Source organism: Danio rerio, chromosome 4 (genome assembly GCF_049306965.1).
Source record: "Danio rerio strain Tuebingen ecotype United States chromosome 4, GRCz12tu, whole genome shotgun sequence".
Classification (NCBI taxonomy): Eukaryota; Metazoa; Chordata; class Actinopteri; order Cypriniformes; family Danionidae; genus Danio; species Danio rerio.
The window spans coordinates 64,192,501-64,216,256 of record NC_133179.1 but is presented as its reverse complement, the minus strand read 5'-3'; the positions used below and the strand labels follow the sequence as shown (position 1 = coordinate 64,216,256).

At 45.7% G+C, this 23,756-nt stretch overlaps 1 protein-coding gene and 12 non-coding genes across 13 annotated transcripts in view; all 13 read right to left on the bottom strand.

Annotated features, from left to right (window-relative positions):
• Nucleotides 1-23,756, bottom strand: part of LOC137489786 (uncharacterized) — a 284,916-nt gene that overhangs the window by 213,267 nt on the left and 47,893 nt on the right. The window lies entirely within an intron of this gene.
• On the bottom strand, nucleotides 12,306-12,376 carry trnag-ccc (transfer RNA glycine (anticodon CCC)). The gene has a single exon. It is a non-coding gene; the product is annotated as a tRNA-Gly (tRNA).
• On the bottom strand, nucleotides 15,376-15,446 carry trnag-ccc (transfer RNA glycine (anticodon CCC)). Its single transcript has one exon. It is a non-coding gene; the product is annotated as a tRNA-Gly (tRNA).
• On the bottom strand, nucleotides 15,853-15,923 carry trnag-gcc (transfer RNA glycine (anticodon GCC)). The gene has a single exon. It is a non-coding gene; the product is annotated as a tRNA-Gly (tRNA).
• On the bottom strand, nucleotides 16,648-16,718 carry trnag-gcc (transfer RNA glycine (anticodon GCC)). The gene has a single exon. It is a non-coding gene; the product is annotated as a tRNA-Gly (tRNA).
• On the bottom strand, nucleotides 17,284-17,354 carry trnag-ccc (transfer RNA glycine (anticodon CCC)). Its single transcript has one exon. It is a non-coding gene; the product is annotated as a tRNA-Gly (tRNA).
• On the bottom strand, nucleotides 18,079-18,149 carry trnag-ccc (transfer RNA glycine (anticodon CCC)). Its single transcript has one exon. It is a non-coding gene; the product is annotated as a tRNA-Gly (tRNA).
• Nucleotides 19,033-19,103, bottom strand: trnag-ccc (transfer RNA glycine (anticodon CCC)). The gene has a single exon. It is a non-coding gene; the product is annotated as a tRNA-Gly (tRNA).
• On the bottom strand, nucleotides 20,308-20,378 carry trnag-gcc (transfer RNA glycine (anticodon GCC)). Its single transcript has one exon. It is a non-coding gene; the product is annotated as a tRNA-Gly (tRNA).
• trnag-gcc (transfer RNA glycine (anticodon GCC)) lies at nucleotides 20,785-20,855 on the bottom strand. Its single transcript has one exon. It is a non-coding gene; the product is annotated as a tRNA-Gly (tRNA).
• trnag-gcc (transfer RNA glycine (anticodon GCC)) lies at nucleotides 21,900-21,970 on the bottom strand. Its single transcript has one exon. It is a non-coding gene; the product is annotated as a tRNA-Gly (tRNA).
• trnag-ccc (transfer RNA glycine (anticodon CCC)) lies at nucleotides 22,530-22,600 on the bottom strand. Its single transcript has one exon. It is a non-coding gene; the product is annotated as a tRNA-Gly (tRNA).
• trnag-gcc (transfer RNA glycine (anticodon GCC)) lies at nucleotides 22,689-22,759 on the bottom strand. Its single transcript has one exon. It is a non-coding gene; the product is annotated as a tRNA-Gly (tRNA).

The following is a 23,756-nucleotide window of genomic DNA, read 5'->3' as shown; positions in this document are numbered from 1 at the left end:
CAATGCTTCTTTAAAATCCCCATTGCCTTTGTTACACTTTGGATGTCTTCAACCAACAAAGTTGTGTCATCTTCATACTGGTATATTGGTTCAAGTTCGGTTCTTTTCTTCTACTTGTATTCCTTTTACTCCATTGATTGCTTTTATTGCTAGTGGTTTAGCTACTAATATGTACAGTAGTGCAGATAGTGGACATCCTTGTCTTACAGACCTTGTTGGTTGAAAACATTCCGATAAAAAACATTGCATTTAATACATGTCAAAATATTGTAATAAAAATGTTGATCCCTTTCCGAAATTTATCCCCAAATCCAAAGTTTTTAATCACTTCAAACAAATAGTCATGTTCCACTCTATCAAATGTTTTCTCTAAAACCAAACTAATTAAATATCCAATAATTTTTTTCTCCTTGTATACAGTAATGTATCTCTTATACTTTGAACTGTGTCTATTATGTCCCTCCCCTCTACTCCATATGCCTGTGTAGTGCTTATAATTTTAGGTAATATTTTCCTTAGTCTGTTTGCTAAAACCTTTGCTAAAATTTTTAAATCTGTATTTAACATTGTTAAGGGCCAATTGTTCTTCAGATCTAAAGGACTTTCTCTTCTTTTGTTTATCATTTTAATCATTCCTATCTTCATTCTTTCACTTAATTCTTCTTTGTTAAAAACCTCATCATATACTTTTAAAACAGGTGCTATAATTTCTCTAAAACTCTTATAAAACTCATTGTTTAAAAAAGGGGTGTCCAAACTACAGCCCGCGGGCCATCTGCAGCCCGCAATCAGTGTTGTGGCGGCGAGGCATTTATAAATATTAATAGAATCAAGCCCGCCATACAAAAATAAACGTAATTCAATAAATTACCACCGGGTGTCACTATTACATGCCTTCAATTAGGCAGCACTTCTTGTTATGATGTAAAACTAAAGGCTGATTTATACTTCTGCGTCAAACTACGTATGCTACGGCGCTGACGCATAGCCCTTCGCCTGCGCCGTGGGTTATGCCGGTCACCTGACGCAGAAGTATAAATCAGGCTTTACCGACCAAACTGAAGGAAACATAATTGATAATCACATTTTGGCGAGCCATGGCACACCAAAACAAAAGGAAAATCAACAGTCAGTGCAGGAAGTTTCAGTCACGTTGGGGCAAAGAATATTTCTTCACAGAGGTCAGTGGGAAATGTATCTGTTTTTATTTGCCAAGAATCAGTTGCATTAATATAAGAATATAATATTAAAAGACATTATGAAACAAAGCATCAGGCCTTCAGCTCTTACACTGGTGCCAAACGAGATAAAAAAGTAAAACAATTAGCAGCGCCCTAACAGCTCAACAACAGGAGTTTTTTCATGCCAATAAAGTGCAAGAAAATTCTACACTGCACTGCAAAAAATGCTTTTTTTATTTATATTTTTGTCTTGTTTCAAGTCCAAATATCTAAAAAATCTTAAATAAAAGAGAATTTTCTAATTTGTTTTGAGAAATAATATGCCAATATTAAGTGAGTTTTTCCTTAAAACGAGCAAATTAATCTGCCAATGGGGTAAGCAAAATAATCATTTTTCATTTTCCATCTCTTTTAGTTGTTCTTGTAAATATATGATTTTTTCAATCTCTTCATTTTGACCTATTTGCAGTCTTTTTATTTCGTCTTCTAATTCCCTTCTTATTTGTATTTCTTTATTATTTTTAACTCTTTTTAAATTTTACAATATTTTATTGAAATTTTTTTATGTCTAACTTAACATTGTCCCACCATATTCTTTAATCTTCCCTATACATTCTATCAAATTTACTGTTTACAATTATTTGTTGAATTTTTTCTTTGTATGTCTCATGTTTTAAAATTGTTGCGTTCAAAATCCATACACCTAATCCCCTTTCACTTTTACACAATCTAACGTCACACAAAAAATCGAATGATCACTAAATCCAAGGTTTTTGTAAAATACACTTTTGATATAGTCATTTATTTCTACATTACATAACATATAATCAATCCTACTTAACCTCATTTAAAACCAGTTGCATTCTTGAAAATTTCCTCTTTGTCTTATTTCTCTCTCCACACATCTATTAAATTACATTGTCATCATTTTCAGTAGCTCCTCCCTCCCCGTCTTTTCTATATACCATCTTACTACCCAGATCTAATTCTGTGAAAACAGTATTAAAATCTCAAACTACAATAACATTCTGCCATTTTTTACATTTATACTAACGTTTTTAAAGAAGTTCACTTTTTCATTTTTTTCATTGGATGCATGAATATTATAAATTATGAAATTATCTTCAACTTTTTCTAATTTCATCGCCATGCTTTACCCAACTCCATCCTCAAATATTACCTTTTCTTTTTCATATATACCTTTTTTTTATTAAAATCACTACTCCATAATCCACTTTATCCTCTCCACTGTTAAAATATATTTGACCATCCCATTTACCATGAACCATTTTAAACTTAAATTTTTCCAATTTGTTTCTTGCAAAACAATCACATCAGCTTCTTTACATAACACCAACATTTTTTTAAATTTCTCCACATTCAATAAACCGCTTGCATTCCATAATAAAATGTTTAAAAACATGATGAAAGATATTAAAATATTAAAACCACCCATTATTTTTAGTCTCATCCTCTACATCTGCATACCAATTTTTGTCACTCAACTAACAGCCCCTTCCATAAAAGAAACACAAATTAAATTCATGTTAAAAATAAATAAAATGGGTAAAAAATCATTATTTCTCATCATCTTCTTCTGTAGTGGTTTTCTTGGTTTTTCTCTTACTAAATCAAACTCAGTCTGGAGGTTATGAATATCAGAAGAATATACTTTATTGTCGACAACAAAGGAGAATTTTCAGGAGACCCCCAGTAGCATCCCTGTCTGAAAAGTTCTGTCTCACTCATGCCCTGGCCTTACCTAAATACCCCTTTACATCCGTTGTTTTCCTTTGTTCTCCATATATTACACAAGATCCCTCCTAGTTTAACCCTTGACTCCAAATTCCACCTCTGTCATCTGTTTTACCTTTATTTCTACATATATCACACAAGACCCCCCTAGTTTAACCCTTGACTCCAAATTCCACCTCTGTCATCTGTTTACACATGTGTTGCTCTATTCTTATCCATTTCCTGAGACACATTAGTTGTTTACTCGGGCTTTGTCCCGCTCTCTTCCCATCCACTTCTTTTTATGACCTTTTCTACATAGCACCTTAATTCTTTTAATGGTATGCAAGTCTACAAGCAGATTATACACATACAATTTGAATGTATAGATTAACTTCACACTCCAAAGAGCACAAAATCCACCTCACTTCCAGCCCTCTTAACACTTCATACCTATTTACATTTTTTACTCGCACCTTTGTCAACATCTTTTTTCTTGCACTGTCCACATTTGGTTTTACCTTTATTGTTCTTCTTCTTATTAGTCCTCTTTCCACTTTGTTCTTCTCTACATAATCTGTCAGTTTTTCTCCATTACTTTCCATTTCTTCGGCTTGATCAGTCTTATTTATTTCATCGTTTTCCACCATATTTAAAAAGTTTTTAAAACTGTCAGTTATTTCCATTTGTGTCCACTGTTCTTGTTCTGACGTCTGTTTTTCGTTCACATTTTTTCCTCTCTCTTCCCTTATGTTGTTTGTTTCCTCCTACATAACCCTTGTTTTTAAATCTTCTTCTTCCTTGTTTCTTTCATGCACCTGTCCGTCCTCTTGTTTTGCTCCCCCTCCTTCCTCTCCTTCCATCCAACATTCACACTTGTTTAAAAATTGTTTAAATTCTGGACATTTGACATTATTACAATTCCTTGCAAAGTGTCCCTTTTCTTCACCTTTATAGCACTTAAAATCAGTGCAATCCATTAAAATGTGCTTTTTTTGTTTTATTTTTTTTATTTAAAACATCATCACATTACATTAACATTTAAAAACTCCAGAAATTTCACAAAACAAATACATTAAAATAAACATTCTTCATAAAATAATATCCTCTTTGGGCATCTTCCACTTTAAACCATTTAAAACAACCTTGATCCGTCCTCAATGTCAGTGCCTGTGTAAACTCTTCTTTTTATTTTTGATATGGGATAAACTCCCCATCCTTCTAATTTTTCTAAAATGTCTCTGTCATAAAGATAGACTGGCAGGTGCATGAAAGAAACAACATAATCCCTGTTTTGCAGCTTTTTGATTTTAACAGTTCATTTCCTTAATCAACAGTTCATAGATCAATTCCTCACATGTTTCTTGCTTTTCCATAGTTAGTTCAAACTCTTTTCCTTGCCTCAGTCTCAAAGCCAGAATCTTCCCATGACCACACTTGTCTGTCACTGCTTTAATGATGTCCACAGCTCTTACCTCATTTACTTCTTCGGCATTCACTATTACTGTTACTTCTTTTAAATATTTTTTTCCACCAAGTTTTTCCTTTGTCCAGCTCGTTGTCTATTGTCTAGTCCATTGTCGTTAACCATTCTTGTCCCTCCATTCAGTTTAGTTTCATTTGCCAAGAAAGTCTCTGCATCCAGCCCAGTTTCGTTTGCCACAGAACCGTCCATTTTATGCCCAGGAAAAGTGCAAAAAAAAAAAAAAACACCCTCCAGTTAGCAAGATGCTGCTCTCAGGTGGTTTAAAAAAATAAAATAAAATAGACTCTATTTCACTTCACAAAAACAACACAAACAAACACAAAACAAATATTCTAAAATGAAGGAGACCCTGTCTCCGAACTGCAGCTGTTCACTCCCTGTATCGCTCACTAGTGTCCTCTACTGTTCCCAGGGTGGTACGGCTATAAGCAGGCAACAATTCTACCACTGAGCCACCAATGTTGACACATATCTTTCCTTGCCTTTGTGGTATGTGTGCTGCAAGGCTGTTACATGCAGCTGGAAGAGGAGCAACACAAAACATGAACTGCATTGGCCCAGAATCAGACCCGGGTCTCCTGCATGGGAGGCGAGAATTCAACCACTGGACCACCAATGCTGCCTCACATGTTCACCTGCCCTTGTGGGCTCTGAGAGCTGCCAGGCGGTTACATGCAGCTGGAAGGGGAGCAACATAAATTGCATTGGCCAGGAATCAACACAAATCCACAAATGCTGACCTGCTTATTATTTTGCCATTGGCCGGGAATCGGACACGAATCTCCCACGTGGCAGGTGAGAATTGTGTGTAAGCGAGGCGCAACTCTGCGCAGGAGTTTAGACCGGGTTTGTTTTGGTCTAATGAACAATCTATTTTAGTTTCTCAAAATAGCAACGCGCCAGCAGTGCGCCTCAGAACACCTTCTTTTTTAGACCAGAACGCCTATGGGTGCACATATGAGCGCTAATGCATTTGCTATTTAAACAGCGTAGCGCAACGCCTCAAAACGACTCTTGTGTCAAGCTTAAACTAGCAATATACTTTTGCGCCGCGCGTATGATAGGGCACTAAACCATCAATGCTGAAACACATGTTATCCTACCCTAGTGGGGTGTGATTGCTGCTATGCTGTTACATGCAGCTGGAAGAGTAGCAACACAGACCAGCAACTGCATTGGCTGGCAATCAGACCCAGTTCTTCCACAAGGCGGGCGAAAATTCTACCACTGAAACACCAACGCTGGCACATATGTTCTTTTGCCCTTGTGGGGAGTCAGTGCTGCAAGATAGTTACATGTAGCTGGAAAAGGAGCCACACAAAACAGCAACTGCACTAGACGGGAATCGAACTCATGTGTCCCGCATGGTAGGCGAGAATTCTACTACTGAATCACCAATACGGATATACTCATATTGCTGCCCTAGTGGGGTGTGATTGCTACAAGGCTGTTACCCAGAGCTGGAAGAGTAGCATCACAAAACAGTAATTGCATTAGCCGAGAATCAAACCTGGGTTTCCCACGTGACAGGTGAGAATTCTACCACTGAACCACCAATGCTGATCCATGTTGTTTCTTGCCTTTGTGTTGTGTGAGAGCTAAAAGGCCGTCAACCAGAGGTGGAACAGGAGCCACACAAAACAGCAAATGTTATAGCCGTGAATCGACGCCAGGCCTCCCGCGTGGCAAGTGAGAATTCTACCACTGAACCACCAATGCTGATATGCTCATACTGCTGTACTAGTGGGGTGTGATTGCTGCTAGGCTGTTACACAGAGCTTGAAGAGTAGGAGCACAAAACAGGATTTGCATTGGCAGGGAATCGGACCCGGGTCTCCCGCGTGGCAGGCGAGACTTCTGCCACTGAACCACCAATGCTGATATGCACATACTACTGTCCTAGTGGGGTGTGATTGCTGCAAGGCTGTTACCCGGAGCTGGAAGAGTAGCAACACTAAGTGTGGTTTATTCATAAACTAATTTCGAGAGGATCACGTGCTTATAATCAACACGGCTGGCTCCTTGTTAGCTCCGTAATCAGCCCTATTAGATGATTACGGAAGCATTATAAATAACCTGAGTTTTCCACTCCAGTTATCTTCGTCTTGAAGCTCGCTTCCCGCTACAAAACGCTCCAGCATCGCACCATTTAACCTATCGATACGGAAGAACACACAACAACAAACAACAACTCCAGCCAGAGCTCCACTCTCCCTGAGAATTCAGCCGCAGCCTCGCCAAAATCGAGCCTGAATTCCCGCAAAAACGCCGGTGCTGCTCACCAGCTCTTCCATCTCCACTTCAAACTGCCTCACGCAAACGCAGTCCACAACTCCACCTAAACTCTCTAGGCGTCGACGATCCAAAACATCGCAAAAGCCTAACTCACTGCTTCCTAGCGGTGCACCCTCGGTAACGTATAGTACGCTTTTAAGGGGAAGCATCGCGGAAACAACTAATCTCCATCAAAGACTAAACCTATTTACAAATCTTTTAAAAACAAGACTTGCGTGATTAGAAGATTCATAAGAACTCACCCTTCAAGCCCGTCCACAAATCCATGAGTAAATCACTGCAAAGATCACGACATTAATCCACGACATATTGATACGTCGATGGACCGCGCTGTTATCATCCAAACTAGTCGCTGGTGTGCCGCAGTGTCTTCACACAACACTGGTAAACAAACTTGGCCTCCGATCTTGATTGACGCCCCATCGAGCCAATAGCGAAGGAGCAGCGCCCTCATCCAATGCGCTTTTAAAACTCGATATAGTTCCGCCCTCTCAACAATTCATGAATGAACCCAGCCATAAAAGACTCGTGAATGAACTGAGACGGACATGCTTGCAAATTAAGTTAAGATTAAGAATTTTAGAAGTTAAGATTCCTAACATGTATTTAAACAAATTAAGTAAAGCCCATAACTAACATTCCATTCATACAGTTTCCACTAAGTAGTAAATTAAGCGTTTGATGTTGGGATTTGATATAATAAATAAATAAATTGACAAATAATAAATGAATGAATTAATAATAATAATAAATAAATAAATAAATAAAATAAATTTAAAAAAAAAAAAAAAAAAAAAACCTCTGCCAGATCTGATAGCATTTAACTTTGTAATGCGTCAATGACCCATACTTGCATATACAGTGCCATATGTAACTTATAATGGCACGCCGGCTGGAGGTGAAAATGGTAAAGAAACTAACTTTTCGCTTGACTGCATCAATAGGACATTTAAATAAATCTTCAAGAAGAATTTCGAGGACCACCAGACAAGCTACACCCCATATCCCCAGCTCTGCATCCACCTGCTATCCTGTGGGGGAACAAATGCCCACCTCGATCATCCTCGCAGACTGCGACAACGAAGCTCACAATTGTCCATGCTCTTATTAAGATGCCTTGCATTAGATATCAGCTAAAACAATTTTGTCATGTTTGCTATACATGTATCATGTTGTAAATTAAATTTCTGATTTTTTTTTCTTGTTTCTCATTCCAGACATTAGGACAGCCGGCCCAGAAGCTGACCTTCATCCAACCTATCACACTCCACATCCATTCCAAATGCAATCACAATCTACACAAGGATGCATTTCCAATCATACAGCCCACATCCATAATGCCATATTCACACTAGTCTTCGGGTTTTGAGATTCTCTGAATTACCATCAGTTGCAATCCCACAATCCACCTCACCATATCTGATCTGACTGGAGGAACACTATCTCTCTCCATTAAGCAAGCAAACCGATTATTTCGGCAAAGCATGTCCTATATACATTTTCGACATCCCTTCCCCCACTCACACAATTCAAATGTTTTAAGTGTAAGCACAACTTAAACTATCCCATACACCCATACATTTTCACTCACCACAGTTACAACTTATTCAGGGGTTGCCTAAATTTTTCTATTACTGCAGCAGGGATGCTCTAAGCAAGCTCCATACACTTACAAGTCCAATAACACTCGTCACACTGCCCTGCACTAATTTAGCAGTAAATGCTTCTGCAGGAGCACACATTGTCTCCATACTGATCCTCTGCAGCAGCAGAACCGCTCCACTGTGCCATACTCACCCATTGCACCTGTAGCTAAGCCCTTATTCACTTCCTTTCTACATATCACTACTAACAGTATTTAATATTCTTGCGAGAGCATTCAAAACTCTCCAATACCGATCACTACTGCACCTATCCAATAGCAGTAGCGCTCCGCTGAGCTACACTCACCATAGCATCCAACAACCGCAGTGACACTCTACCTGAGCCCCTACTTACTTTCATCTCCACACATCCCCTCTGATATTTAATATTTTTGTGGGAGCACCTATAATGCTCCAATACTGACTACCACCGTACCTGCAACAGCAGAGATGCTCAGCCAAGCCTTATTTTCCAATCGCACCACTGTCACAGCGCAGCTCCTTTCCTTCCCACTCCCCAACACTGCACAGCAGTTATACATTTTCGGGAAAGCGTACCCGCCTCCCGACATTGACTTCCACCCCACCTCTGCAACAGCAGAGAAGCTGCAGAGCTTCTTTTCCCCCCCGCTTCACTGTCGCAGCAGTGACGCTCTGCCTGAGCTCACATACACTTCTATTCAACATACCACTATCGACACTTCACAACAGTTTAAACGCCTCCATAAAAGCGTTTACTCGTTATTATCGTCTAGCTCAATTACACGTAACAGCCTCAGCGTGATGCATGTATACATTTGGAGAGGATATCAATTCATCTTCACAGCTCGCACTCACGACATCCACTATCTTGAATACAAGGACAGAAATTTAATTCTGCCTGTTCCTTCTAGTGTTGTTCTTCCTCTACTCTCATCTCTTCAGCCTAAGTATCACCATTCAAGGCCTGACTCCCCCGGAGTCAATCAATTACCCCAAACCCCCCCCCCCTCCTCCACAATCGACAACTTTCTTGTTTGCTAGCGTTGAGTTCCTCCGCATCTCCTATTCTATGTTCTAAAGTGTTGAGTTCCTCCGCACCTCCTTTCCTTCCTTCAAGCGTCGAATGCTTCCGCTCTTTCCTCCATCCCCTCCCACTCTCCCCCCACCACCTCAACATCTTTTACTCCCTACCCCCTTTCCAGCGTCGAGTTTCTCCGCTACTTTTCTCTTTTCAGCGTCGAGTTGCTCCGCTACTATCACTTCCTTCTAGTGTTGTTCTTCCGCTACTCTCATCTCTTCAGCCTAAGTATCACCATTCAAGGCCTGACTCCCCCGGAGTCAATCAATTACCCCAAACCCCCCCCCCCCTCCACAATCGACAACTTTCTTGTTTTCTAGCGTTGAGTTCCTCCGCACCTCCTTTCCTTCCTTCAAGCGTCGAATGCTTCCGCTCTTTCCTCCATCCCCTCCCACTCTCCCCCCACCACCTCAACATCTTTTACTCCCTACCCCCTTTCCAGCGTCGAGTTTCTCCGCTACTTTTCTCTTTTCAGCGTCGAGTTGCTCCGCTACTATCTCTTCCTTCTAGTGTTGTTCTTCCGCTACTCTCATCTCTTCAGGCTAAGTATCACCATTCAAGGCCTGACTCCCCCGGAGTCAATCAATTACCCCAACCCCCCCCTCCACAATCGACAACTTTCTTGTTTTCTAGCGTTGAGTTCCTCCGCATCTCCTATTCTATGTTCTAAAGCGTTGAGTTCCTCCGCACCTCCTTTCCTTCCTTCAAGCGTCGAATGCTTCCACTCTTTCCTCCATCCCCTCCCACTCTCCCCCCACCTCCTCAATATCTTTTACTCCCTACCCCCTTTCCAGCGTCGAGTTTCTCCGCTTCTTTTCTTTTTGAGCGTCGAGTTGCTCCGCTACTATCACTTCCTTCTAGCGTTGAGTATTCCGCTACTCTTACCTTTCCAGTCTAAGCTTAGACTCCCCCGGAGTCCTGCCCAGCCTACCTCCTATAGGAGTCTCCACCACCCCCTCCCCATTTAGACTCCTGTAGGAGCCTAATCTTTCAGCTCTAACTCCCACGGAGTTACCCCAAGAGCTAAGACTCCCACGGAGTCCCCCCTCCCCTCTCTCTCTCGCCCCGGCCAAATACGCATCTTTCCTACCTTCTAGCGTTGAGTTCCTCTGCATCTCCTGTCCTATATTCCCTAGCGTTGAGTTCCTCCGCATCTCTTTCTCTTCCTTCCAGCGTCGAATGCTTCCGCTCTTTTCTCTCCCCCCTCTTACAACTTCTCTCCTCTCCCCACCCTTAACTCCCAATTCCCCTTTCAGCGTTGAGTTTCTCCGCTACTTTCTTTCTTCAGCGTTGAGTTTCTCCGCTACTTTACTATTTTCAGCATTGAGTTCCTCCGCTACTCTTTCTATATTTCAAAAACATCACTCACCAATCTGACTCCCAAGGAGTCCTCCCATGTTCTGACTCCCCCGGAGTCCTGCTCAGCCCACCACCTACAGGAGTCTCCACCTCTCCCTCCCTTCCCAGACTCCTGTAGTAGTCCAATCCTACAGCTCTAACTCCCACGGAGTTGACCCAGAGCTCTGATCCCCATAGGTTTCTTTTCTTTACCTTTCCAGCGTCGAGTTCCGCCGCATCTCATGCTCTCTTCTTCCCAGCGTTGAGTTCCTCCGCATCCTCTTTACTTCCTTCCAGCGTCGAATGCTTCCGCTCTTCTCTCCACCCCCTCTACAACCCCTCTCCCCTACCCACTACATTCCCCTTTCCCAGCGTTGAGTTCCTCCGCTACTTTTCTTCTTTCAGCGTTGAGTTACTCCGCTACTTTCCTATTTCTAGCACCAAATCCCTCTGCTACTCTCCTCCGTTAGGCTCCCCAACCCTGCCTCCCCGAACCCAACTCCAACAGAGTCCCCAGCCTCTCCTAAGAATCAGTTTCAACTTTTCTCCTGCAGTAACCTATCTCACTCCAATTTACATTCAGCAGCCGGATATGGCACTGACCTCTCGCCTTTTGGGGGGCACTTCAATACGCGGCTGCTGTCCCGAGATGAAAACCTTTGCCTTTTGGGGAGTTCTCGAGACCTACCTGACCTCGAATTCCCCTCTCGCCCTTCTAACGGGAGGGAGCCCCGGGCTCGAGGATATTACGAGCTCAGGGCTCTCTCCCGGGACAGCATGCCAAATACGCTTTATTGATTATCAGCTAAGTGTGAACTCTTGAAGTGTGGTTTATTCATAAACTAATTTCGAGAGGATCACGTGCTTATAATCAACACGGCTGGCTCCTTGTTAGCTCCGTAATCAGCCCTATTAGATGATTACGGAAGCATTATAAATAACCTAAGTTTTCCACTCCAGTTATCTTCGTCTTGAAGCTCCCCCCTTCCACCCCTACATCCTCCCACTTTTTCTGATTGGGCGATACGGTGGCCCAGTGGCTAGCACTGTTGCCTCACAGCAAGAACACTGCTAGTCCAACCCATCGGGCTGGTTGGTGTTTCTGTGTGGAGTTTGCATGTTCTCCCCGTGTTCGCGTGGGTTTTCCCCGGGTTCCCCGGTTTCCTCCCACCGTCCAAAAACATAAACCATAGCAATCGACTAAAACAAATTATCACCCAATACAACCTGAGTTTACACTTCTCACGGTGACAAGCAGGGGAGTTCTCGAGACCTACCTGACCTCGAATTCCCCTCTCGCCCTTCTAACGGGAGGGAGCCCCGGGCTCGAGGATATTACGAGCTCAGGGCTCTCTCCCGGGACAGCATGCCAAATACGCTTTATTGATTATCAGCTAAGTGTGAACTCTTGAAACAGGGTTTGCATTGGCCAGGGTCTCCCGCGTGGCAGGCTAGAATTCTACAAGTGAACCACCAATGCTGATATGCTCAAACATCTGTTCTAGTGGGGTGTGATTGCTGCAAGGCTGTTACCCAGAGCTGAAAGAGTAGCAACACAAAGCAGAAATTGCATTGGCCGGGAATCGGACCCGGGTCTCCAGCATGGGAGGCTAGAATTCTACCTGTGAACCACCAATGCTGATATGCTCATACTACTGTCCTAGTGGGGTGTGACTGCTGCAAGGCTGTTACCCAGAGCTGGAAGAGTAGCAACACAAAACAGGAATTGCATTGGCCGGAAAACGGACACGGATCTCCCGTGAGGCAGGCAAGAATTTTACCAGTGAACCACCAATGCTGACCTACCTTGTTCCTTGCCTTTGTGTGAGTGCTAAAAGGACATCAACCAGAGGTGGAACAGGAGCCACACAAAACCACTTCTGTATTAGTCAGGATTCGACTCCAGGTGTCCCGCGTGGCAAGCGAGAATTCTACCACTAAACCACCAATGCTGACATGCTCATACAGCTGTCCTAGAGGGGAGTAATTGCTGCTAGGCTGTTACCCAGAGCTGGAAGAGTAGCAACACAAAACAGGAGTTGCATTGGCCTGAAAACGGACACGGATCTCCCGCGTCACAAACAGGAATTTTACCACTGAACCACCAACGCTGATACGCTCATACTGCTGTTCTAGTGGGTTGTGATTGCTGCAAGGCTGTTACCCAGATGGTTAGGATGGTTCAAATGGTTCAGATCTTACCTTAAAGGGAGAGGTTACTATGTCAGTTTAGGTGATCATAGGTCGAGGTGGACACCCATGACATGTGGAGTCCCACAAGGCTCGATTCTGGCCCCTCTCCTGTTCAACCTTTACATGCTCCCTCTGAGCCAAATAATGAGAAAGAATCAAATCTCCTACCACAGCTATGCTGATGACACTCAGATCTACCTAGCCTTACTGCCTTATGACTACAGCCCCATTGACACCCTCTGCCAATGCATTGATGAAATTAAAAATTGGATGTGCCAAAATTTTCTTCAGTTAAACAAAGAAAAAACTGAAGTCATTGCGTTTGGGAACAGAGATGAGGTTCTCAAGGTGAATGCGTACCTTGGCTCTAAAGGTCAAACGACAAAAAATAAGGTCAAGAACCTTGGTGTGACTCTGGAGTCAGATCTGAGTTTCAACAGTCATGTCAAAGCAGTCAGTAAATCAGCATACTATCATCTCAAAAATATTGCAAGAATCAGATGCTTTGTTTCCAGTGAAGACTTAGAAAAACTTGTTCATGCTTTTATCAGCAGTAGGGTGGATTACTGTAACGGCCTCCTCACTGGCCTTCCCAAAAAGGCAGTCAGACAGTTACAGCTTATCCAGAATGCTGCAGCTAGAATTCTGACCAGAAGCAGGAAATCAGAGCACATCACACCTGTCCTCAGGTCTTTACACTGGCTGCCAGTTACATTCAGAATAGATTTTAAAGTAATATTACTGGTCTATAAATCACTAAATGGCCAAGGACCTCAATACATTACAGATATGCTCACTGAATACACACCCAACAGATCACTCAGATCTTTAGGATCTTATAAACTAGAAATTCCAAGAGTTCAGTCAAATCAGGGTGAATCTGCCTTCAGCCACTATGCTCCTAGCTGCTGGAATCAGCTTCCAGAAATGATCAGATGTGCTCCAACATTAGGCACATTCAAATCGAGACTGAAAACACATCTGTTTAGCTGTGCCTTTACTGTATGAGCACTGTGCTGGGTTCGACAGATCGCGCTATTATGTTTTTTGTTTTCTTTTTCATTCTTTTATAACCTATTTTAACTCATTTTAATTTGTTTTTATTTTTAATAATTTTTATTGTCTGCATTTTATGTTCCTAAACCTGTCTTTTTTATTCCTGTTTATGTAAAGCACTTTGAATTGCCACTGTGTATGAAATGTGCTATATAAATAAACTTGCCTTACCACTGAACCACCAATGCTGATATGCTCAAACATCTGTCCTAGTGGGGTGTGATTGCTGCAAGGCTGTTACCCGGAGCTGGAAGATTAACTACACAAAACAGGAATTGCATTGGCCGGGAATCAGACCCAGGTCTCCCGTGTGGGAGGCGAGAATTCTACCACTGAACCACCAATGCTGATATGCTCATACTGCTCTCCTAGTAGGGTGTGATTGCTGCAAGGCTGTTACCCAGAGCTGGAAAAGTAGCAACACAAAACAGGATTTGCAGTGGCCAGGAATCGGACCCGGGTCTCCCGCATGGCAGGCGAGAATTCTACCAGTGAACCACCACTGCTGATATGCTCATACTGCTCTCCTAGTGGGGTGTGATTGCTGCAAGGCTGTTACCCAGAGCTGGAAGAGAAGCAACACAAAAAGGGAACTGCGTTGGCCGAGAATCAGACCCAGGTCTCCTGTGTGGGAGGTGAGAATTCTACAACTAAACCACCAATGCTGATATGCTCATACTGCTGTCCTAGTGGGGTGTGATTGCTGCAAGGCTGTTACCCAGAGCTGTAAGAGTAGCAACACAAAAGAGGATTTGCATTGGCTGGGAATCGGCCCCGGGTCTCCCGCGTGGCAGGCTAGAATTCTACCACTGTACCACCAATGCTGATATGCTTAAACAACTGTCCTAGTGGGGTGTGATTGCTGCAAGGCTGTTACCCAGAGCTGGAAGAGTTACAACACAAAACAGGGTTTGCATTGGCCAGGAACCGGACCAGGGTTTCCCACATGGCAGGCGAGAATTCTACCACTGAACCACCAATGCTGAAATGCTCACACTGCTCTCCTGGTAGGGTGTGACTGCTGCAAGGCTGTTACCCAGAGCTGGAAGAGAAGCAACACAAAACAGGATTTGCATTGGCCAGGAATCGGACCCGGGTCTCCCGCGTGGCAGGCGAGAATTCTACCAGTGAACCACCACTGCTGATATGCTCGTACTGCTGTCCTAGTTGGGTGTGATTGCTGCAAGGCTGTTACCAAGAGCTGTAAGAGAAGCAACACAAAAGAGGATTTGCATTGGCCAGGAATCGAAACCGGTTCTCCCACGTGGGAGGCGAGAATTCTACCACTGAACCACCAATGCTGTTATAATCATAAATCTGTCCTAGTGGGGTGTGATTGCTGCAAGGCTGTTACCCAGTGCTGGAAGAGTAGCAACACGAAACAGGAATTGCATTGGCCGGGAATCGGACCCGGGTCTCCCGCATGGGAGGCGAGAATTCTTCCACTGAACTACCAATGCTGATATACTCATACTGCTCTCCTAGTGGGGTGTGATTGCTGCAAGGCTGTTACCCAGAGCTGGAAGGGAAGCAACAGAAAAATGGAACTGCGTTGGCTGGGAATCAGACCCAGGTCTCCTGTGTGGGAGGCGAGAATTCTACCACTAAACCACCAATGCTGATATGCTCATACTGCTGTCCTAGTGGGGTGTGATTGCTGCAAGGCTGTTACCCAGAGCTGGAAGGGAAGCAACAGAAAAATGGAACTGCGTTGGCTGGGAATCAGACCCAGGTCTCCTGTGTGGGAGGCGAGAATTCTACCACTAAACCACCAATGCTGATATGCTCATACTGCTGTCCTAGTGGGGTGTGATTGCTGCAAGGCTGTTACCCAGAGCTGTAAGAGTAGCAACACAAAAGAGGATTTGCATTGGCCGGGAATCGGACCCGGGTCTCCCGCATGGCAGGCAAGAATTCTACCACTGAACCACCAATGCTAATATGCTTTCACAACTGTCCTAGTGAGGTGTGATTGCTGCAAGGCTGTTACCCAGAGCTGGAAGAGTAGCAACACAAAACAGGGTTTGCATTGGCCAGGAACCGGACCAGGGTCTCCCACGTGGCAGGCGAGAATTCTATCAGTGAATCACCAATGCTGATATGCTCATGCTACTGTCCTAGTGGGGTGTGATTGCTGCAAGGCTGTTACCCAGAGCTGGAAGATTAGCAACACAAAAAGGGAACTGCGTTGGCCAGGAACCAGACCCAGGTCTCCTGTGTGGGAGGCGAGAATTCTACCACTAAACCACCAATGCTGATATGCTCATACTGCTGTCCTAGTGGGGTGTGATTGCTGCAAGGCTGTTACCCATAGCTGGAAGAGTAGCAACACAAAAAAGCAATTGCATTAGCCGGGAATCGGACCCAGGTCTACCGCGTGGCAGGCAAGAAGTCTACCACTGAACCACCAATGCTGATATGCTCAAACATCTGTCCTAGTGGGGTGTGATTGCTGCAAGGCTGTTACCTGGAGCTGGAAGATTAGCAACACAAAAAGGGAACTGCGTTGGCCAGGAATCAGACCCAGGTCTCCTGTGTGGGAGGCGAGAATTCTACCACTAAACCACCAATGCTGATATGCTCATACTGCTGTTCTAGTGGGGTGTGATTGCTGCAAGGCTGTTACCCAGAGCTGTAAGAGTAGCAACACAAAAGAGGATTTGCATTGGCCGGGAATCGGACCCGGGTTTCCCGCGTGGCAGGCGAGAATTCTACCACTGAACCACCAATGCTGATATGCTTATACAACTGTCCTAGTGGGGTGTGATTGCTGCAAGGCTGTTACCCAGAGCTGGAAGAGTTGCAACACAAAACAGGGTTTGCATTGGCCAGGAACCGGACCAGGGTTTCCCACGTGGCAGGCGAGAATTCTACCACTGAACCACCAATGCTGAAATGCTCACGCTGCTCTCCTGGTAGGGTGTGATTCCTGCAAGGCTGTTACCCAGAGCTGGAAGAGTAGCAACACAAAACAGGATTTGCATTGGCCAGGAAACGGACCCGGGTCTCCCGCGTGGCAGGCGAGAATTCTATCAGTGAACCACCACTGCTGATATGCTCATACTGCTGTCCTAGTTGGGTGTGATTGCTGCAAGGCTGTTACCCAGAGCTGTAAGAGTAGCAACACAAAAGAGGATTTGCATTGGCCGGGAATCGAAACCGGTTCTCCCGCGTGGCAGGCAAGAATTCTACCACTGAACCACCAATGATGTTATAATCATAAATCTGTCCTAGTAGGGTGTGATTGCTGCAAGGCTGTTACCCAGTGCTGGAAGAGTAGCAACACAAAACAGGAACTGCATTGGCCGGGAATCGGACCCGGGTCTCCCGCATGGGAGGTGAGAATTCTACCACTGAACCACCAATGCTGATATACTCATACTGCTCTCCTAGTGGGGTGTGATTGCTGCAAGGCTGTTACCCAGAGCTGGAAGGGAAGCAACACAAAAAGGGAACTGCGTTGGCTGGGAATCAGAACCAGGTCTCCTGCGTAGGAGGTGAGAATTCTACGACTAAACCACCAATGCTGATATGCTCATACTGCTGTCCTAGTGGGGTGTGATTGCTGCAAGGCTGTTACCCAGAGCTGTAAGAGTAGCAACACAAAAGAGGATTTGCATTGGCCGGGAATCGGACATGGGTCTCCCGCGTGGCAGGCGAGAATTCTACCACTGAACCACCAATGCTGATATGCTTTTACAACTGTCCTAGTGGGGTGTGATTGCTGCAAGGCTGTTACCCAGAGCTGGAAGAGTAGCAACACAAAACAGGGTTTGCATTGGCCAGGAACCGGACCAGGGTCTCCCGCGTGGCAGGCGAGAATTCTATCAGTGAACCACCACTGCTGATATGCTCATACTGCTGTCCTAGTTGGGTGTGATTGCTGCAAGGCTGTTACCCAGAGCTGTAAGAGTAGCAACACAAAAGAGGATTTGCATTGGCCGGGAATCGAAACCGGTTCTCCCGCGTGGCAGGCAAGAATTCTACCACTGAACCACCAATGATGTTATAATCATAAATCTGTCCTAGTAGGGTGTGATTGCTGCAAGGCTGTTACCCAGTGCTGGAAGAGTAGCAACACAAAACAGGAACTGCATTGGCCGGGAATCGGACCCGGGTCTCCCGCATGGGAGGTGAGAATTCTACCACTGAACCACCAATGCTGATATACTCATACTGCTCTCCTAGTGGGGTGTGATTGCTGCAAGGCTGTTACCCAGAGCTGGAAGGGAAGCAACACAAAAAGGGAACTGCGTTGGCTGGGAATCAGAACCAGGTCTCCTGCGTAGGAGGTGAGAATTCTACGACTAAACCACCAATGCTGATATGCTCATACTGCTGTCCTAGTGGGGTGTGATTGCTGCAAGGCTGTTACCCAGAGCTGTAAGAGTAGCAACACAAAAGAGGATTTGCATTGGCCGGGAATCGGACATGGGTCTCCCGCGTGGCAGGCGAGAATTCTACCACTGAACCACCAATGCTGATATGCTTTTACAACTGTCCTAGTGGGGTGTGATTGCTGCAAGGCTGTTACCCAGAGCTGGAAGAGTAGCAACACAAAACAGGGTTTGCATTGGCCAGGAACCGGACCAGGGTCTCCCACGTGGCAGGCGAGAATTCTATCAGTGAATCACCAATGCTGATATGCTCATACTGCTGTCCTAGTGGGGTGTGATTGCTGCAAGGCTGTTACCCAGAGCTGGAAGATTAGCAACACAAAACAAAAATTGCATTGGCCAGGAATCAAACCCGTGTCTCCCACGTGGCAGGCGAGAATTCTACCAGTGAATCACCAATGCTGATATGCTTATATTGCTGCCCTAGTGGGGTGTGACCTCTGCAAGGCTGTTACCCAGAGCTGGAAGAGTAGCAACAAAAAACAGGAATTGAATTGGCCGGAAAACTTACCTCCCGCGTCACAAATGGGATTTTTACAACTGAACCACCAACGCTGATATGCTCATACTGCTGTCTTAGTGGGTTGTGATTGCTACCCACTAGGGGCTGTTACCCAGAGCTGGAAGAATAGCAACACAGAAGAGGAATTGCATTGGCCAGGAATCGGACCCGGGTCTCCCGCGTGGGAGGCGAGAATTCTACCACTGAACGACCAATGCTGATATGCTTATATTGCTGCCCTAGTGGGGTGTGACTGCTGCAAGGCTGTTACCCAGAGCTGGAAGAGTAGCAACACAAAAAAACAGGATTTGCATTGGCCGGGAATCGCACACAGGTCTCCCACATGGCAGGCGAGACTTCTACCACTGAACCACCAATGCTGATATTCTCATACTACTGTCCTAGTGGGGTGTGATTGCTGCAAGGCTGTTACCCAGAGCTGGAAGATTAGCAACACAAAAAGGGAACTGCGTTGGCCAGGAATCAGACCCAGGTCTCCTGTGTGGGAGGCGAGAATTCTACCACTAAACCACCAATGCTGATATGCTCATACTGCTGTCCTAGTGGGGTGTGATTGCTGCAAGGCTGTTAGCCATAGCTGGAAGAGTAGCAACACTAAAAAGAAATTGCATTGGCCGGGAATAGGACCCAGGTCTACCGCGTGGCAGGCGAGAATTCTACCACTGAACCACCAATGCTGATATGCTTATACAACTGTCCTAGTGGGGTGTGATTGCTGCAAGGCTGTTACCCAGAGCTGGAAGAGTAGCAACACAAAACAGGGTTTGCATTGGCCAGGAACCAGACCAGGATCTCCCACGTGGCAGGCGAGAATTCTACCACTGAACCACCAATGCTGATATGCTCATACTGCTCCCTTAGTAGGGTGTGATTGCTGCAAGGCTGTTACCCAGAGCTGGAAGAGTAGCAACACAAAAAGGGAACTGCGTTGGCCGGGAATCAGACCCAGGTCTCCTGTGTGAGAGGCGAGAGTTCTACCACTAAACCACCAATGCTGATATTCTCATACTGCTGTCCTAGTGGGGTGTGATTGCTGCAAGGCTGTTACCCAGAGCTGTAAGAGTAGCAACACAAAAGAGGATTTGCATTGGCCGGGAATCGGACCGGGGTCTCCAGCATGACGGGCAAGAATTCTACCACTGAACCACCAATGCTGATATGCTTATACTACTGTCCTAGTGGGGTGTGATTGCTGCAAGGCTGTTACCCAGAGCTAGAAGAGTTGCAACACAAAACAGGGTTTGCATTGGCCAGGAACCGGACCAGGGTTTCCCACATGGCAGGCGAGAATTCTACCACTGAACCACCAATGCTGAAATGCTCACGCTGCTCTCCTGGTAGGGTGTGATTGCTGCAAGGCTGTTACCCAGAGCTGGAAGAGTAGCAACACAAAACAGGATTTGCATTGGCCAGGAATCGGACCCGGGTCTCCCGCGTGGCAGGCGAGAATTCTACCACTGAACCACCAATGCTGTTATAATCATAAACCTGTCCTAGTGGGGTGTGATTGCTGCAAGGCTGTTACCCAGTGCTGGAAGAGTAGCAACAGAAAACAGGAATTGCATTGGCCGGGAATCGGACCCGGGTCTCCCTCATGGGAGGCGAGAATTCTACCACTGTACCATCAATGCTGATATACTCATGCTGCTCTCCTAGTAGGGTGTGATTGCTGCAAGGCTGTTACCCAGAGCTGGAAGGGAAGCAACACAAAAAGGGAACTGCGTTGGCTGGGAATCAGACCCAGGTCTCCTGTGTGGGAGGCGAGAATTCTACCACTAAACCACCAATGCTGATATGCTCATATTGCTGTCCTAGTGGGGTGTGATTGCTGCAAGGCTGTTACCCAGAGCTGTAAGAGTAGCAACACAAAAGAGGATTTGCATTGGCCGGGAATCGGACCCGGGTCTCCCGCGTGGCAGGCGAGAATTCTACCACTGAACCACCAATGCTGATATGCTTTTACAACTGTCCTAGTGGGGTGTGATTGCTACAAGGCTGTTACCCAGAGCTGGAAGAGTAGCAACACAAAACAAGCTTTGCATTGGCCAGGAACCGGACCAGGGTCTCCCACGTGGCAGGCGAGAATTCTATCAGTGAATCACCAATGCTGATATGCTCATACTGCTGTCCTAGTGGGGTGTGATTGCTGCAAGGCTGTTACCCAGAGCTGGAAGATTAGCAACACAAAACAAAAATTGCATTGGCCAGGAATCAAACCCATGTCTCCCACGTGGCAGGCGAGAATTCTACCAGTGAATCACCAATGCTGATTAGCTTATATTGCTGCCCTAGTGGGGTGTGACTGCTGCAAGGTTGTTACCCAGAGCTGGAAGAGTAGCAACACAAAAAACAGGATTTGCATTGGCCGGGAATCGCACACGGGTCTCCCGCAAGGCAGGCGAGACTTCTACCACTGAACCACCAATGCTAATATTCTCATACTACTGTCCTAGTGGGGTGTGATTGCTGCAAGGCTGTTACCCAGAGCTGGAAGATTAGCAACACAAAAAGGGAACTGCGTTGGCCAGGAATCAGACCCAGGTCTCCTGTGTGGGAGGCGAGAATTCTACCACTAAACCACCAATGCTGATATGCTCATACTGCTGTCCTAGCGGGGTGTGATTGCTGCAAGGCTGTTACCCATAGCTGGAAGAGTAGCAACACAAAAAAGAAATTGCATTGGCCGGGAATCGGACCCAGGTCTACCGCGTGGCAGGCAAGAAGTCTACCACTGAACCACCAATGCTGATATGCTCAAACATCTGTCCTAGTGGGGTGTGATTGCTGCAAGGCTGTTACCTGGAGCTGGAAGATTAGCAACACAAAAAGGGAACTGCGTTGGCCAGGAATCAGACCCAGGTCTCCTGTGTGGGAGGCGAGAATTCTACCACTAAACCACCAATGCTGATATGCTCATACTGCTGTTCTAGTGGGGTGTGATTGCTGCAAGGCTGTTACCCAGAGCTGTAAGAGTAGCAACACAAAAGAGGATTTGCATTGGCCGGGAATCGGACCCGGGTCTCCCGCGTGGCAGGCGAGAATTCTACCACTGAACCACCAATGCTGATATGCTTGAACAACTGTCCTAGTGGGGTGTGATTGTTGCAAGGCTGTTACCCAGAGCTGGAAGAGTTGCAACACAAAACAGGATTTGCATTGGCCAGGAACCGGACCAGGGTTTCCCACGTGGCAGGCGAGAATTCTACCACTGAACCACCAATGCTGAAATGCTCACACCGCTCTCCTGGTAGGGTGGGATTGCTGCAAGGCTGTTACCCAGAGCTGAAAGAGTAGCAACACAAAACAGGGTTTGCATTGGCCAGGAACAGGGTCTCCCACGTGGCAGGCGAGAATTCTACCACTGAACCACCAATGCTGATATGCTCATACTGCTCTCCTAGTAGGGTGGGATTGCTGCAAGGCTGTTACCCAGAGCTGGAAGAGTAGCAACACAAAACAGGGTTTGCATTGGCCAGGAACCAGACCAGGGTCTCCCACGTGGCAGGCTAGAATTCTACCACTGAACCACCAATGCTGATATGCTCATACTGCTCTCTTAGTAGGGTGTGATTGCTGCAAGGCTGTTACCCAGAGCTGGAAGAGTAGCAACCCAAAAGAGGGTTTGCATTGGCCGGGAATCGAACCCAGGTCTCCCGCATGGGAGGCGAGAATTGTACCACTAAATCACCAATACTGATAAGCTTATCCTGCTGTCCTAGTAGGGTGTGATTGCTGCAAGGCTGTTAGCCATAGCTGGAAGAGTAGCAAGACTAAAAAGAAATTGCATTGGCCGGGAATCGGACCCGGGTCTCCCACATGGCAGGCGAGAATTCTACCACTGAACCACCAATGCTGATATGCTTATACAACTGTCCTAGTGGGGTGTGATTGCTGCAAGGCTGTTACCCAGAGCTGGAAGAGTAGCAACACAAAACAGGGTTTGCATTGGCCAGGAATCGGACCAGGGTCTCCCACGTGGCAGGCGAGAATTCAACCACTGAACCACCAATGCTGATATGCTTATACAACTGTCCTAATTGGGGTGTGATTACTGCAAGGCTGTTACCCAGAGCTGGAAGAGTAGCAACACTAAACAGGGTTTTTTTATTGGACAGGAACCAGACCAGGATCTCCCACGTGGCAGGCGAGAATTCTCCCACTGAACCACCAATGCTGATATGCTCATACTGCACTCCTAGTAGGGTGTGATTGCTGCAAGGCTGTTACCCAGAGCTGGAAGAGTAGCAATACAAAAAGGGAACTGCGTTGGCCGGCAATCGGATCCAGGTCTCCTGTGTGGGATGCGAGAATTCTACCACTAAACCACCAATGCTGATATGCTCATACTGCTGTCCTAGTAGGGTGTGATTGCTGCAAGGCTGTTACCCAGAGCTGTAAGAGTAGCAACACAAAAGAGGATTTGCATTGGCCGGGAATCTGACCCGGGTCTCCTGCATGGCAGGCGAGAATTCTACCACTGAACCAACAATGCTGATATGCTTATACAACTGTCCTAGTGGGGTGTGATTGCTGCAAGGCTGTTACCCAGAGCTGGAAGAGTAGCAACACAAAACAGGGTTTCCATTGGCCAGGAACCGGACCAGGGTCTCCCACATGGCAGGCGAGAATTCTACCACTGAACCACCAATGCTGATATGCTCATACTGCTCTCCTAGTAGGGTGTGATTGCTGCAAGGCTGTTACCCAGTGCTGGAAGAGTAGCAACACAAAACAGGGTTTGCATTGGCCAGGAACCAGACCAGGGTCTCCCACGTGGCAGGCTAGAATTCTACCACTGAACCACCAATGCTGATATGCTCATACTGCTCTCTTAGTAGGGTGTGATTGCT